This window comes from Stylophora pistillata, chromosome 1 (genome assembly GCF_964205215.1).
Source record: "Stylophora pistillata chromosome 1, jaStyPist1.2, whole genome shotgun sequence".
Taxonomy (NCBI): Eukaryota; Metazoa; Cnidaria; class Anthozoa; order Scleractinia; family Pocilloporidae; genus Stylophora; species Stylophora pistillata.
Window position 1 is genome coordinate 18204350 of NC_142519.1, and position 13395 is coordinate 18217744.

At 40.4% G+C, this 13395-nt stretch overlaps 3 pseudogenes across 2 annotated transcripts; all 3 read left to right on the forward strand.

Annotated features, from left to right (window-relative positions):
* Window positions 1-786: 786 nt before the first annotated feature.
* LOC148741494 (thymus-specific serine protease-like) lies at window positions 787-6637 on the forward strand (annotated as a pseudogene). The gene is made up of 6 exons (XR_016001984.1): window positions 787-1161; window positions 2369-2498; window positions 3274-3397; window positions 3761-3838; window positions 4130-4177; window positions 4501-6637. The product of XR_016001984.1 is annotated as a thymus-specific serine protease-like (transcript).
* Window positions 6638-6995: 358 nt separating this feature from the next.
* LOC148741495 (uncharacterized) lies at window positions 6996-12205 on the forward strand (annotated as a pseudogene). The gene is made up of 2 exons (XR_016001972.1): window positions 6996-7475; window positions 8425-12205. The product of XR_016001972.1 is annotated as an uncharacterized LOC148741495 (transcript).
* Window positions 10325-12205, forward strand: LOC148741496 (uncharacterized; annotated as a pseudogene).
* Window positions 12206-13395: the final 1190 nt, after the last annotated feature.

Consider the following 13395-nt stretch of genomic DNA (forward strand, 5'->3'; position numbering starts at 1 on the left):
TTTGGAATGCGCTACCCCCTAAACTCAGAGAATCTCAAGATATTGTTTCATTCAAGCGTTCTCTTAAAGCCCACATGGCTTAGCGGTAGTGATTGTAAATATTGTTATTGTTAATATTGTTAATATCGTAAATTTTTGTTGATAGCTCTTGTCTATGATCTTCGATCCTGTTTTTAGTTATTTAATAGATCTACTTATTATTTGTATTCTTACAGAATCTATGTTTTCTTTCTAATTGTACAGACACGTACACGTTTTAACGAGAACTTCTGTACTCCTAGGTGTCACGTGTTTAAATAAAGGATTAGTTGGATTGATTGAAGTATGAATTATCGTCGGATGTTCATTGCCACAGGATAACTTCATCTGATAAATTATATACACAGGGCATTTTTTATCAGAAGTGTTATCTGTCAGTCTTACTGATCTCTTGAAATTACCACTGATAATTGGTTCTAGAGATAACTAAAAGACAACAGAAACGTTAAGTAATGTGTCACGCAGTTGCTTTGCAACTCATATCAACCTTTTCAGGTCATTACAAATCGTAGATTCTGAATGTTTCAAAACTGCGATGAATTCCCGAATGTACCGTACTGCTTTTTAAATTTTCTAAGTTTTAGACTACTACATACTCATTACTGTGATTAGCAGGCTACACATGTATGGTTTTCCAGAGCAGTAACCGCAGAAGTTCGCGTATAATTCTTAAAAGTGATTGATTGCGTGACTAAGAGTCACGCTCTGAATCGCATGAATGCCGCAGTCACGAGATGCTCACATGAAGAGTCTGAACGTCAAGCCACGGGGCATCTGAAGACAATTTAATTTCATGGTAATCGGAATTGTATATCACTGTCATGGAGAGGTTTTTAATCCAGTGGCTCTTGCTGTTGGCGGTTATTTATCATACCTCATGTTTCCAAACCGAAATATCTTACAAGATCCGCGAGTATGTGCGTGAACATCAATATTTGTTGTATGCGCGACACGATCCAATCGAAGAATACACTTTGGAGCAGGCACTGGATCACTTTGAGCCGTCACAGAAGACATTAAAACAACGTTACTGGGTAAATCCTAATTAGAGAAAGGAAGATGGGCCAGTTTTCTTATACATCGGAGGAGAAACAGAATTATCTGGAGCTGCTATAGACTATGGTGAGAGATTGTTTCGAAACTATATTAAGCTCTGTTATTTTCCCACAACTTCCGCGTAACTGCATGATAAGCGTTACTCCCATAATTTTACACTGCCAGATGACCAGGTTGGTTAAAACTAGTTTAGTATTAAACCTGAAAAAGCACAGAGTGAGAAATCAGCAAACTTTTAAAGCTGCTTGTTAATTCCTAGTTATCTGAAGAAACGTTTTCAAAGTAAACTATATGGTCTTTCACTTTGACAGCTTGAAGTGAAACTGAAAAAAAAATCCCCCGTTATCGTTCGACAAGAGCGCTTAATTTTGCTGTCTTTGTCTGTTGAATAAAAGTGCCCTAAGGACCACTTAAAAGGAGTCTGCTCAGAGTATTGTTGAGGTTATTCCTCAACAAGGTTTTATGTTTTAGTCCGTTCCGTTTCTCATCTTTTGTATGTCATGTAGACCACAATCCTTCAGAGAATAAGTAAGTCAGTAATTTTATTTAACCACATGTCACATATGAGCGATAGCTCGTTTTAAATGCAAATGTGGAAACCCACTCATCCCTCCCCAGAAGAGGACATCCAACCCACAGTAATCTCGTGTGTGGGAAATTCACGTCTCCTACCCCTAACCCTGCAGGAGACGGGACCTCCATTTATTCGTCCCTATCCGAGAAGACTAGAATATCTAACCATTTCTTGATGTTATAGAAAGGTAGCATATTCTTCTCAATTGTTTTAAGACCTTGAGTGTTGGTCCGGCTGGGTGGTAATTTTACTCGCTATCCTTTTTCGCACGTGGTGAAGCGCTTATAAAATTTTGTGTACGTAAAACTGTTCCTTTTCTTTTGCTTACCGCCCTTCAAAATGTGGTTTTTACGGCTCCCCGAGTCTCGTAATCTTTGATGAAAGGGCGACCGGATCGTTTGTGAATATTGGTATTCTTCGCCGTCTTTAAACTCGTTGGTCGAAGCGCTGTTCTGTTATTATTCGACATCTTCGCCGCTTTATGTGTACGACCCGGACAGTATGGTTTGGCGGTCGCAGCTTGATGAAACTGATATGGTCGCGAACATGACAAGGGATATTTTTAAAGTCAAGTGATCACGGTTTCGTGGTTAGGTGGGTTTGGTTGAGACTTGGGAAGGCAGGAAAGTTGTCCACACAACTAACTTGCGCGTGCCAGTTATTTTTCTATCAAATTTGTATACTCTGCAAATTATTTAGGAAATATTGTGGCACTGGCAGAGCAATATAGTGGCCTACTCTTTGCGGTGGAGCATCGTTACTATGGTCTAAGTACTTTTGAAGACTATTTGGAAACTGAGAACCTCAAATATCTTTCAAGTCAGCAAGCGTAAGTAATCTTAGCATAAAGAAGCGATACATGGTGAAATTATAAAATCGATAGTGGTTTGGTATGGTCTATACTCTTCAGTATCGACAACGATGTTCGTAATAACAGTGCGCAAAATTTCTGGACTCACCGTGTGGCGTAGGCTCGATTACCAGCCGTTGTTCGGGAATAGAAGTCCGCGCTCCTCCCCGAGGAAACGAATAAGATCCGACTCGAGAGAGCGGCGGAAATCGAGCCTACGTATGACGCAGTTAAGTGAGTCTGCAACAGGTTTTGACCAATGTGATGGCGAATATCACAGAATAAAGACCACACTAAACCACGGTCGATTTGATTTTTATCACAATATCCATGTCAAATAAAACGATTCTTTCAGTGCGTGACCATTGCGTGTCACGTTGAAGCGAGCAACGTTGTCTGTACTATAATTGACCATTACAGCCAATTGCGGTAAAAATTGCCCTCATTTTAAGCAATCAGATGATACCAAAATTGATATTCAGAATATTAAGTCTTTTTCCTCCTTGAGCTTAAGTTTGAGCGTTATCCAAAGAATAGATTTTGAGCTCTATAGTTATATTACGTTTGGAAATCAAGAGCGAATAAAACAAATAATATTCTTTCGAAACGACTCCTCTGTTTTAGGACTGTCAGTGGCGTCAAGATTTTTCAATGAAGCTTGTTACAAGTTCCTGCGGCGAAAAATACGTCATCTTATAGAAAATCCCTTTTCTTTTTGAGAACGACTAATGATGTTCCGAATGTTTCTTTACAGATTGGCAGACTTGGCCGAGTTTTGTGTCTTTGCCCAGAAGACGTACAAACTCACAGATCAGAATCAGTGGGTTGCATATGGCGGTTCCTACCCGGGAAATCTAGCCGCTTGGTTCAGACTGAAGGTAAATTTTCTTCAGATTCTTCTCTTCTAGACAAAGATTTGTTTTTGGCCGATATTTTTTACATTGCCTACCTAGCAGGGAGAATTTATCCGGTTACACTTTTAGAGTTGTGTGTGTGCCCTGTGCAACGTGGAAACGGCGACGAATTTAGAAATGTAGGGGAACATCTTACGGCGAGTGCAACCTCGCCGGCTCCACATCGAGAACACATGAACAGCGCTAGGAAAACAATTGGTTACAAAACCGATTAAAGACTCCTACAGTACAGAACACTAGCCCACCCTCGAAATTGACAATTAAAAATACAAACAATCCTAATTTCTTCAAAGTGGTTCCTCATTCTTTGTGTTTTATTCTACATAGTATCCTCATCTTGTGAAGGCAGCGGTTGCGTCATCAGCGCCTGTGCAGGCCAAGACAGATTTTCAAGATTACAAAAACGTAGGTTATCTGACTTTTAGATATTTCCAAAATTAATTAGGTCGTTGATGGCTCATCGCATGAAATGTCGGCAAGATGTGTCATGAGTGTCATAACAAGCGAGAAAACTAAATATACGGGAAAGTTAGTATCAGCGCACGATTCTTGATTCCTGAAAGCTCACACAAATACAGAATAGGTAACGAAAAAGATATGGACAGGAGAAATGTCTTTAAAAAATATATATATATATAAAAATCGCTGTTCAGTCTTAACAATCTTTGTTTAACGTATGTATTTATTTATGTCTAGGTTGCTGCCGCAAGTTTCGCGTCCCCACTTGTTGGTGGGTCCATGCAAGTACGTTTTGATTAGTTTTATCGTGTTGGAATGTGAATTGTGCAACGTAATACATAACTATGATTTGAATACCTATTTCAGATTAAAAATAAAATGCATATTGCGTTTGACCGTACCTGAACTTTGGATAGTGTTCAAATAAAATTAGAGATGCACATTTATCATTTTAAACAAATTCCTCTTTTACCGTATTTCTTGAATTAGCAAAAGATATTACAGGGAACAGTACAGGTGGGGCTTGTCCAGTGCACTTGTCGCGCGAGATCTCCTGTTTGTTACAATATACCGTTAATTAAGTGATTTACTCTCGCTTACTTTTATAGTGTCAGAAAAATATAATGAAAGCCTTCGGCTATGTGGACCAGCTGATCGCCCAGAAGGATTTCACGACTTTAGAGCGTGACTTCTTGTCATGCAATGATATTTCACAGCCGAATGACACTTGGCTCTTTGTCGAGAATATTGGTAACTTTTTGGACGGAATTGTGGAGTACAATTCTCAGGCTCCGGCTGGCTTCAGCATAGCGTATGTGTGTCAAACTATGACAAATGCATCCCTCACTCCTTACCAAAGTCTTGGCTATGTGATACGCGTAAGGATGTATTAGAGAGATTTAGCACCGCGTTTACGTGAAACGTGAACGGCGAGAGTGACCACGTGACCTTTTTTCCTGACATTGTTTTCACGTTCGACGGTTTCGCTTTGCCATTTCTGTGTGAAAGTAACCTGTTTTGCGTTTGCCGTGTAAGTAAGATTTTCTTCACTTTTTCTCTCACAGAGTAGAAGTTTATTGCCGGAAAAAGGGCACAAAACTATTCCTTCTGTCATTCAGGGGCGCCGTCAAATGATCTCGCGTGAAGCTACAGCAGCAGGGTTCACGCTATTTTACATGAAACGTGAAAGGGCAAGCTGACGTCTGCCGTTTCACGTTCACGTGGTGCCAAATCTCTTTATTGATATTCTATTTTAAACACGAATTTCACTCATTTGTGTGCTGACGAAATTTTTTTTTTACTGTATGGGAAATTTCCACTTTTCTTAACTTTTCGATTCTCGTGAACAGCTTATCGTAAAGTACAGGCCTGCTAAGTTCGAAATTGTCTTGTGCTGTTTTGTTTAAACTTGGTCCTTTCTGATACGGGGATAGAAGTACAGCCAGTACTTAAGCAGATTTTAAAATTCCAAGCTATCGCTCCCCGTCAGATAGACAAAGAGTTGACTATGAAGTAGGTTTACTTTCTCAGATCATTCCGAACTGTTACAGAAGAACAACAAGTTCTTTGTTATAGGAAATGTTACTGTTCGTCGTGGTTTTCTTGATAAATCAATGTTTGATCGTTTGTCTCACCATGTAGAGTCAATCTATCAATTGTATTGATCGTAACAAATCCTTTCTGTTCAATGGCTTTGGTGGCTCTGATAGAGCTGCTGATTATTCAACGAAGCAGAAATTATGATTTTGTATCTATGAGAGTTAGAAGTATGGTCCGTAGTCTTAGGCCGATCTCAGTTTGCGGCTTTCCATTGTTCTCACACCTTTGGCAGAAATTCAGGCAAGATAATTTGGTTTGCGGCTTTCCATTGTTCTTACACCTTTAACAGGAATTGGCAAGATAATTTGGTTTCAGCAACTGAGTTGACAATGTAAACTAGCCACCATGACGAGATACTAAAGCTGATATTTCTGGTGTTCGGCGAGTGGTTGGAAGCCCTCGGGGAGCAGGGTTGGCGTAGTGGTGAGAGCGCTCGCCTTCCACCAATGTGTCCCGGGTTCGATTCTCGGACCCGGCGTCAGAAGCGGATTGAGTTTGTTGATTCTATACCCTACTCCGAGAGGTTTTTCTCCGGGTGTTCTGGTTTTCCCCTCTCCTCAAAAACCATCATCATTTGAATTTATCTAATTTAGATTTTATTTGCATTTACACACGACCCCACAAGCTGTTCAGCTTTAAGAGGCTGTCCACCTAAGAACGGATAAGGCAAATTTCGGACCTTCACCGATTTCCCTGATTTTTACTGTGAAAGTCGATACTTCAATCCCATGAACAAATATTGCGTTTATTTCAAATCAGTCTGGTTTTTTCACTTTTTACGAGATATTTTTCAAGGTGATCTCAAAGGCACCCATTTCCCACCCCCGACCTCCATAATTTAGCTACAAAAGTCGAACGCTGCTTAAGCCGTATTTTCAACTCTAACGAGCTTTCTACTTTATATGTCTAAGATCAACCCTCTGCCACTACGTCAACGGTCAAATGATTACACTATATATTTTTCACTGAGTTACAAATTTTTCAAAATACTTACCTCGAGCACTGAAATTTGTGATGCGTGAGGTACATGTGGTTAAAAGCTATTTTCTCTTATCTGGGACCTGATCTGGAGTCAAATCTATTACAGCCTATAAGCACTTACACCTAATAAGTAAATTATGGAATAAAACTTTTGGGTACTCTTCATGGCGCGCCGCACAGAGCTTTGCAAATTTCACAAATATTCGCCGTTTTGATCGAAATCAAAGATAACGCGATCCGACCAACAGGTAAATTTGGGATCTGAGAACTTGTTACAAATCATAATATAAAACTGAAGAGCGGATTTTTATATTGAAAAATACATATCATGCGACTTTTTTGCCGTTAAGTTGAAAACATTGGTGTTCTAGAGAGGAAAGACCTGTGTTTATAGATTATAAGTTATGCAAATTAGCGTTATTCAAAATTGTGTCCATAAAAATTTTTGTCTACTATGTTCTTAAACACAAAGAGCTGTCTCTTTTAACGGAAGAGCATATTATTCCACACTTCTAAGGTAAGGTATTTTTTGAGTTTATGGCCATTTTCATCTCCCAGGAAGCGCTGATTAAGTAAAACCGCTGTGTTTGGTTTGCACGCTTATCGCCAACTAATTCAGTTATCATCAACCAAAGAGAAGTCGACATCGAAGATATTACCAGTAATATTTCCTTAACCTCTCTTCAGTAGCAAGAGATGTTTTTTTTTCGGCAAGACGCAACAGAGCTCGTTTTCCTAACAGCCTCTTTTATCCTATTGTTGTGGGGGTTTTACCACTCGCTTGGCGAATTAACAAGAGGTATTGAGACTCTAATTTTCTTCTTTATTCTCCTAAACTGCTGCTTCTACTACAGCTAATTTTCTCTCTCTTGTTCCACTGCTTATTTTCTACTACTTTCAGCAAGGAGTGCTCCAGTATTAAATACAAAAATCACAGACATGTTTGGGTTAGCTAACCGTGGGAATTTCCAAAACAGGATGTTCAGTGTGGGTAAGACTCAAGGTGAGTTTTACCAACCCAAACATGACCAACTAGCAAACTAGTTATCCTCGACCATAACAAGAGATTAAAATGTCTAGCACGGTAAGTGCTGAGCCAAGTTCAAGCACACACCAAAAATAAATGATCAAAACTATAGATTCATCAAAATAGCACGTAGGGGCGAAAAGGCGAGACTTAATAAAACAAAAGGCAAACCTAAAAATACTTGAAATATCAATCCTTGAAAACGCTCTACAACACTATGCTGGATTATTTTTCCCTTCTTCCAAACTTTGTTTACTTCGCTGTAATTCAATTAAAATCCGTTGGGATCTACACCAGTTGTCACGTAACATTTACTGACTTAACTGCGCAAGCATTCATGTGTGTCGGGCAGCCACGTTGTAAACTTCTAAATGGCCGACCAAGTTAAACTTATATTTGACGTAATCGCTGCTGTTGGATCACCAGTAAGTACCATCAGCCTTAACTTGTGGTTCGCTAGTTCTATTTTCCAGCCCTGCACTCCTACAAGTCTACCCTTACTATACACTACTCTTAAAAGTTTCTGTTATTGTTGCTCACATTTCAACTTTCCCGTAGTTCATACTAAACTGCCGAATAAATTTCTTTTTTTTCCTAAATATGTTTGGTTTTCTTTGTTTTCTTTTTGTTTTTTGTTTTCTTTTTGTTTTCTGTTTTCCTTTTGTTTTTTGTTTTCTTTTTGCTTTTTGTTTTTGTTTTTTTTTTTTTTTTTATACTGGCCTGCGTAGCTGGCAACTTAGTGAGCGGCAATATTCTGGAGCGGTGGATCGGGTGTGTAAATTTCTTCCTATTCCCCTCGCGTCGACTCACCTTACCGCTCAAGAATACTCTTCCTTAAAACACATACACAAGGACGTCAGCTGGTCAGGCCTGTAATATTATACATTACGATCGCGAGTTATCAATCGTTTGCACTAATCTATAGCTGTCTGCACCACTTGCCGGAAGAAGCATGCTGAACGATTGTTGAGTTTAAGATGGCGGGGTTCTGCAGAAGGTTCACAAGACCAAGAGGGAGCAGTTTCTGAAAGGTTTCTTGGATCTATTCATTGTCCCTGAGATTCCGTACTTTTCTCACTATGTGTTTAGCTTGCGCATGCCACATCAACCATGTACACTAGGCAAAGAACTCAGAAAAATAATGTGTTAGTAGCTGTGGAATAAACTTAATATGAAAACAACACTGCTGGATAAAAGATGAAACCCTTCTTTTTTTCGAAAATTAACCCCTATATATGCCTTTCCGTTTTATTGGGTCTTTCAATAAAAAGTGGCATTATGGCTGATAAAGCATGTTCAGAAATGCTCGTTTACCTTTCCCGTCGTTAGTGAGACTGTCTTATCTCTCAGACCAGCCAGATCGGATGCTAAAGCTGCTATACAAGCACGTTCAGCCGAAATGGAGACCACTCCATTCCGTCATTTTCTCACTCCAAAGCCTTGCTCTAGTCCCGGCTGAGGTCCAGGGAGTGCTCAAGCAACCTCTCTTCAGAGCACCGACACAGAGATTCTCAGCACTTACAACGCAGCGATGGACAAAATTGCCAGCAAGATTACTTGCACGCGACTACCACTAACTTCACAACTGGACTCATGGGATGAAAGCACTGCAGTACAACGACAATACTGCATCCACAAAGCGGCTGAAGACTGCATGCTGGTGTGCGATGTGATAGCCCCAAACGACGGTAAGCGGCTTTTTCATGCCTTGGTATCTCCAGGTGAAGAAAAGAATGATAAAGTATTAGCCGATAACGTGCTGAAAGCTTTGATGACCGCTTACAAGAATGCTGAAGCCAAAAGCACCAAAACGCAAATTCTAAGCCTTTATGCCTATAAGTATTCGATTAGCACGTTAAAGAAACTTCCCTCACCATACGATAAGTTGTCAACTCGTCAGATACAAAGAGCGCGGAGTCATGCAAAAACAATAGGTCCTGGAAGAGTGCCTGAGAAGAAAAAACATCATCGTGCGCGCATTGATATGAGTAAAGTGGACCATTTTATCGAGTTCATTAATCGTCCATATTTTTACCAGGACGTATCCGGCTTACGGAACTAGGTCGCTGCAGTTAGACAGTGGTGACACCATTGAGATGCCGAACGTCGTGCGTACAGTGACGCGCTCTACAATGATTAGCCAGTACATGCAATACTGTCGGGAGGAGACGTTTGAACCTATAGGTCGCTCTACTTTATTCAAGATTCTTGAAGTCAGAGAAGCCTCACAGAGAAAGTCATTGCAAGGCCTCGGGAACACTGCTGCCGATGGTTCAGCTGGCTTCCATAAAATTGAAATGATAGCCGACGACTTAGAGAAAGGGGGAATGAAAAGGCAATGGGGCGCTGAAGTCAAAGAAAGGCTGAAGAAAGCAAAACGCTACTTGAAGACTGATTTTCGCGTTCATTGCAATCCAGAAGAGGCTGTATGTCCTGATCATTGCCGTAAGCTCGCTCTTAGTGATGAACAAGATCTCGACTTCCAGGAAAATGATTCCCACCAACACACAGAAAACTGTAAGGAGTGTCAAAATCTACGAAATGTCCTTGATGAAGTCGAAGACAAAATTCGAGGACTGTCTTGGAGACCTTACAGCAGCGAACAACGAGATGAACTCCTCTATGACTTCAAGCTTGCAAAAACCGACATTTTGCAGTGGAAGGCTCACATTGTTCGCTCCATAAACCAGGAAGCAGCAAAGCAAGATCAGCTGAAGATGATAAGCACCAGTCAAGACTGTGCATTAGTCATAATGGACTGGGCAATGAAATTTATCCAGCTTAGATTTCGTGAGTAGCAGTCCGATTGGTTCGGCAAGAGAGGAATGAGTTGGCACATCTCGACAGTGATCGCAAGTGATCCAAACCACAAAGGAAAACTAGAACTGCAGTCCTATGCCCATCTGTTTGACACATGTCAGCAGGATTGGTTCGCCGTGTGCTCCATCATAGAGAGTACACTAAAAGAAATTAAAACCAAGAAGCCCCACATCACTCGAGTTTGCCTAAGGTCCGATGAAGCTGGATGTTATCGTAATAATTCTTTCATTGCCGCAGCAAGAGGCATCGGTCAGCGGGCAGGTATTGAAGTCTTTCGGTATGACTTTTCAGAGCCACAGTATGGCAAGGATATGTGTGATCGTGTCCTGTGCCCAATGAAAACATGCACCCGACGTTTCTGCAACGAAGGACACGACATTCGAAAAGCGGGAGACATGAGAAAGGCGCTCTCTGAGAGACCAGTGAAAGGTACATCCGCCGGCGTGCGTATGCGAAGTTGACGAGTCTAAGAGAGCCTTAGAAGTGAACAAGATAGATGGTTTTAGCAAGCTACACAACATCCAGTTTGGGGAAAAAAGTATACGTGCGTGGAGGTCGTACGGAATAGGGCGTGGCAAGGAGATTTCTTACGACCAGCTAGTTTCAAATGACCAAGGGGACACCGCTCTCGTTGTAAGTAAGGAGTTCTTCCCTTTTCACAATGTACGTGTGTATGAATACACAGTTCCTGGAACAGAGGTCTCAAATGAAGACGATGATTTGGACGATTCAAAGATGGACATTTTTGAATGTTCGGAGCCTGGATGCGTGAAGAGTTTCCAAACGTTTTCAGAGCTTGAGTTACATTTGAACGTAGGGGACCATTGTATGAAGGATGAAAGGCTGTCAGAAACAGTATATGATAAACTCCGTAGAGATTGAGCAGAGAGGTTTTACTACATCAGTCAGCATCACTGACGAACCACAGTGCGAAACTAGTACCTACCAGGTTGTACGTGACTCAATGCCTCCAGTAAACACTGTCAGTATGGGCTGGGCCCTACCCAAGCCACGAGAAGGATCCACTAGGCAGTGACAAAGTTAAGAATTATCTAACAGCAAAGTTTGATCTAGGCGAACAATCAGGGCTAAAAGCTGACCCTCAGCAAGTTTCAAATGATATGCGAAAGGCAAGAGACGAGCAGAACAATAGGTTGTTTGACCGAGACGAGTGGCTTACCAAGAGCCAAGTGCAGGGGTTTTTCTCTCGCCTTACAGCAAACAGAAAAAGGCAACGAACACCCTCAGAAATCGAGCAAAATCCGAAGGAACTGTTCCTAGAGGAAGAAGAAGCTGAACGACAACGGCTGATGGAACACATTCTCAATGAACTAAAGCCGCAGCACCCTCTGTCCTACTATGCCTTTAATCTGTGCGAGTGCGCAAAGGAGAATAAGCTTAGTTAACGTAGCAATGCTCAAAGAAATCTTGTCGTTTTTTGAAGTACCATTTAAATCAAGAGACAGGAAAAAAGACCTTATTGAGCAACTGATGTCATTTATACAGGAATGCCAATGCTTTAATTAAACTATATCAGAAGCTGCATAGCCCAGGAAACAAATGATGGTGTCTGTGGAGTGTGTTTGTTTTAGAACAATAGGCACAGCCTCAAAGTAACCTGATAAACAGTTGTACTCAGCGAATTAACGTACTCACTTCTGAGAAAATTGGCGAAAATCTCTCAAAATTTGTCGTTATTAAGTTTGTGGCGATGTTCTTAACTCGCAAAAAATTAAAAGAGAAAAAAGAAAGGAAAAAATACTACCCTGACCGTAGGAGATGTTAGTAGCATTTACGCGTAAATATAGGTTTGTGATTTTCTTCATTTCGAGAAATTAATGATATGTGAATTTTGGAGGAGTTTATTAAAATGCCAGTTTGAATCATTTGTATTATTTTTAAATTTCTCCCGGCAGGATTCTTCTTCTCTCGATGGCTCAATCATATTGCATATCTTCGGTATTCGCGTTTGGTTTGACGACAAGACAAACCTCTGAAACTAGATGTTGCGTGACCGGGCGTAAATGACTCAGTCAAGTTGGAATAGTAAACATGTAAAATTCACCTCTTCAACAAATACCGTTTTGAAATGATGAATATATGACTACAGTATATAGGAACTGTGGAACGAGAAGAAGTTCATCGCAATTATAGACGAAACTTTTAATTTGCGAAAATAAACCTGAAAAATTGAAAAATTGCTTGAAAGTGTTTCGAACCCTTGACTTTTGCAACACCGCTAGTTCAGTGCTCTAACCATTAGGCTATAACAAACCAACTGTGATGCCATTCTACAAATGATGATGAACAACTTGCTAACCACTTAAAAGGAAAACTTTAGCAAATAGCTGGAAGAAATGGTCAAATCTGGCAAATTGGCCACAATAATAAACACGAGTGAAAAGAACAACTTCTTCAACAACAAATTCCGTTGGCACGTCGTTGATGACTGAAAACAAAGGCTAGCGCTCTTGAACATTAAGTAAGTTTCTCAAGTCCGGATCCAAAAGGGATACAACAGTAACGTTTCCACTTCTATAGAAACTATTGTTTGCATGGTCAAATATTGCTACGGAAACTATTTTGAACGCGTGTGTCGAAAAACAAGGAACGCATGCAGCTAATTTGCATATGACTTCAGAGAAGGATTTTTCTGAAACATTTCCTCCATGCCATGTAAGACGGACAAAACAGTTTTTATCGATTTTGATACCTCATTAAAGAGTTGGTACTTTATCTTCAAGCAGTTTTAGGCCGTTAGGGCTTAGAAATCGGATTCATGTGCGGATCGTGTTGTCTCTGGTTCCGATCAAAGTGGCGAATATTTCAGTAAATTCGCAAAGCTCTGTGCGGCGCGCCATGAAGAGTGCCCAAAAGTTCTATTCCATAATTTACTTATTAGGTGTAAGTGCTTATAGGCTGTAATAGATTTGACTCTAGATTAGGTCCCACATAAGAGAAAATAGCCTTCAACCACATGTACCTCACGCATCACAAATTTCAGTGCTCGAGGTAAGTATTTTGAAAAATTTTTAACTCAGTGAAAAATATATACAGTGTGATTATTTTACCGTTA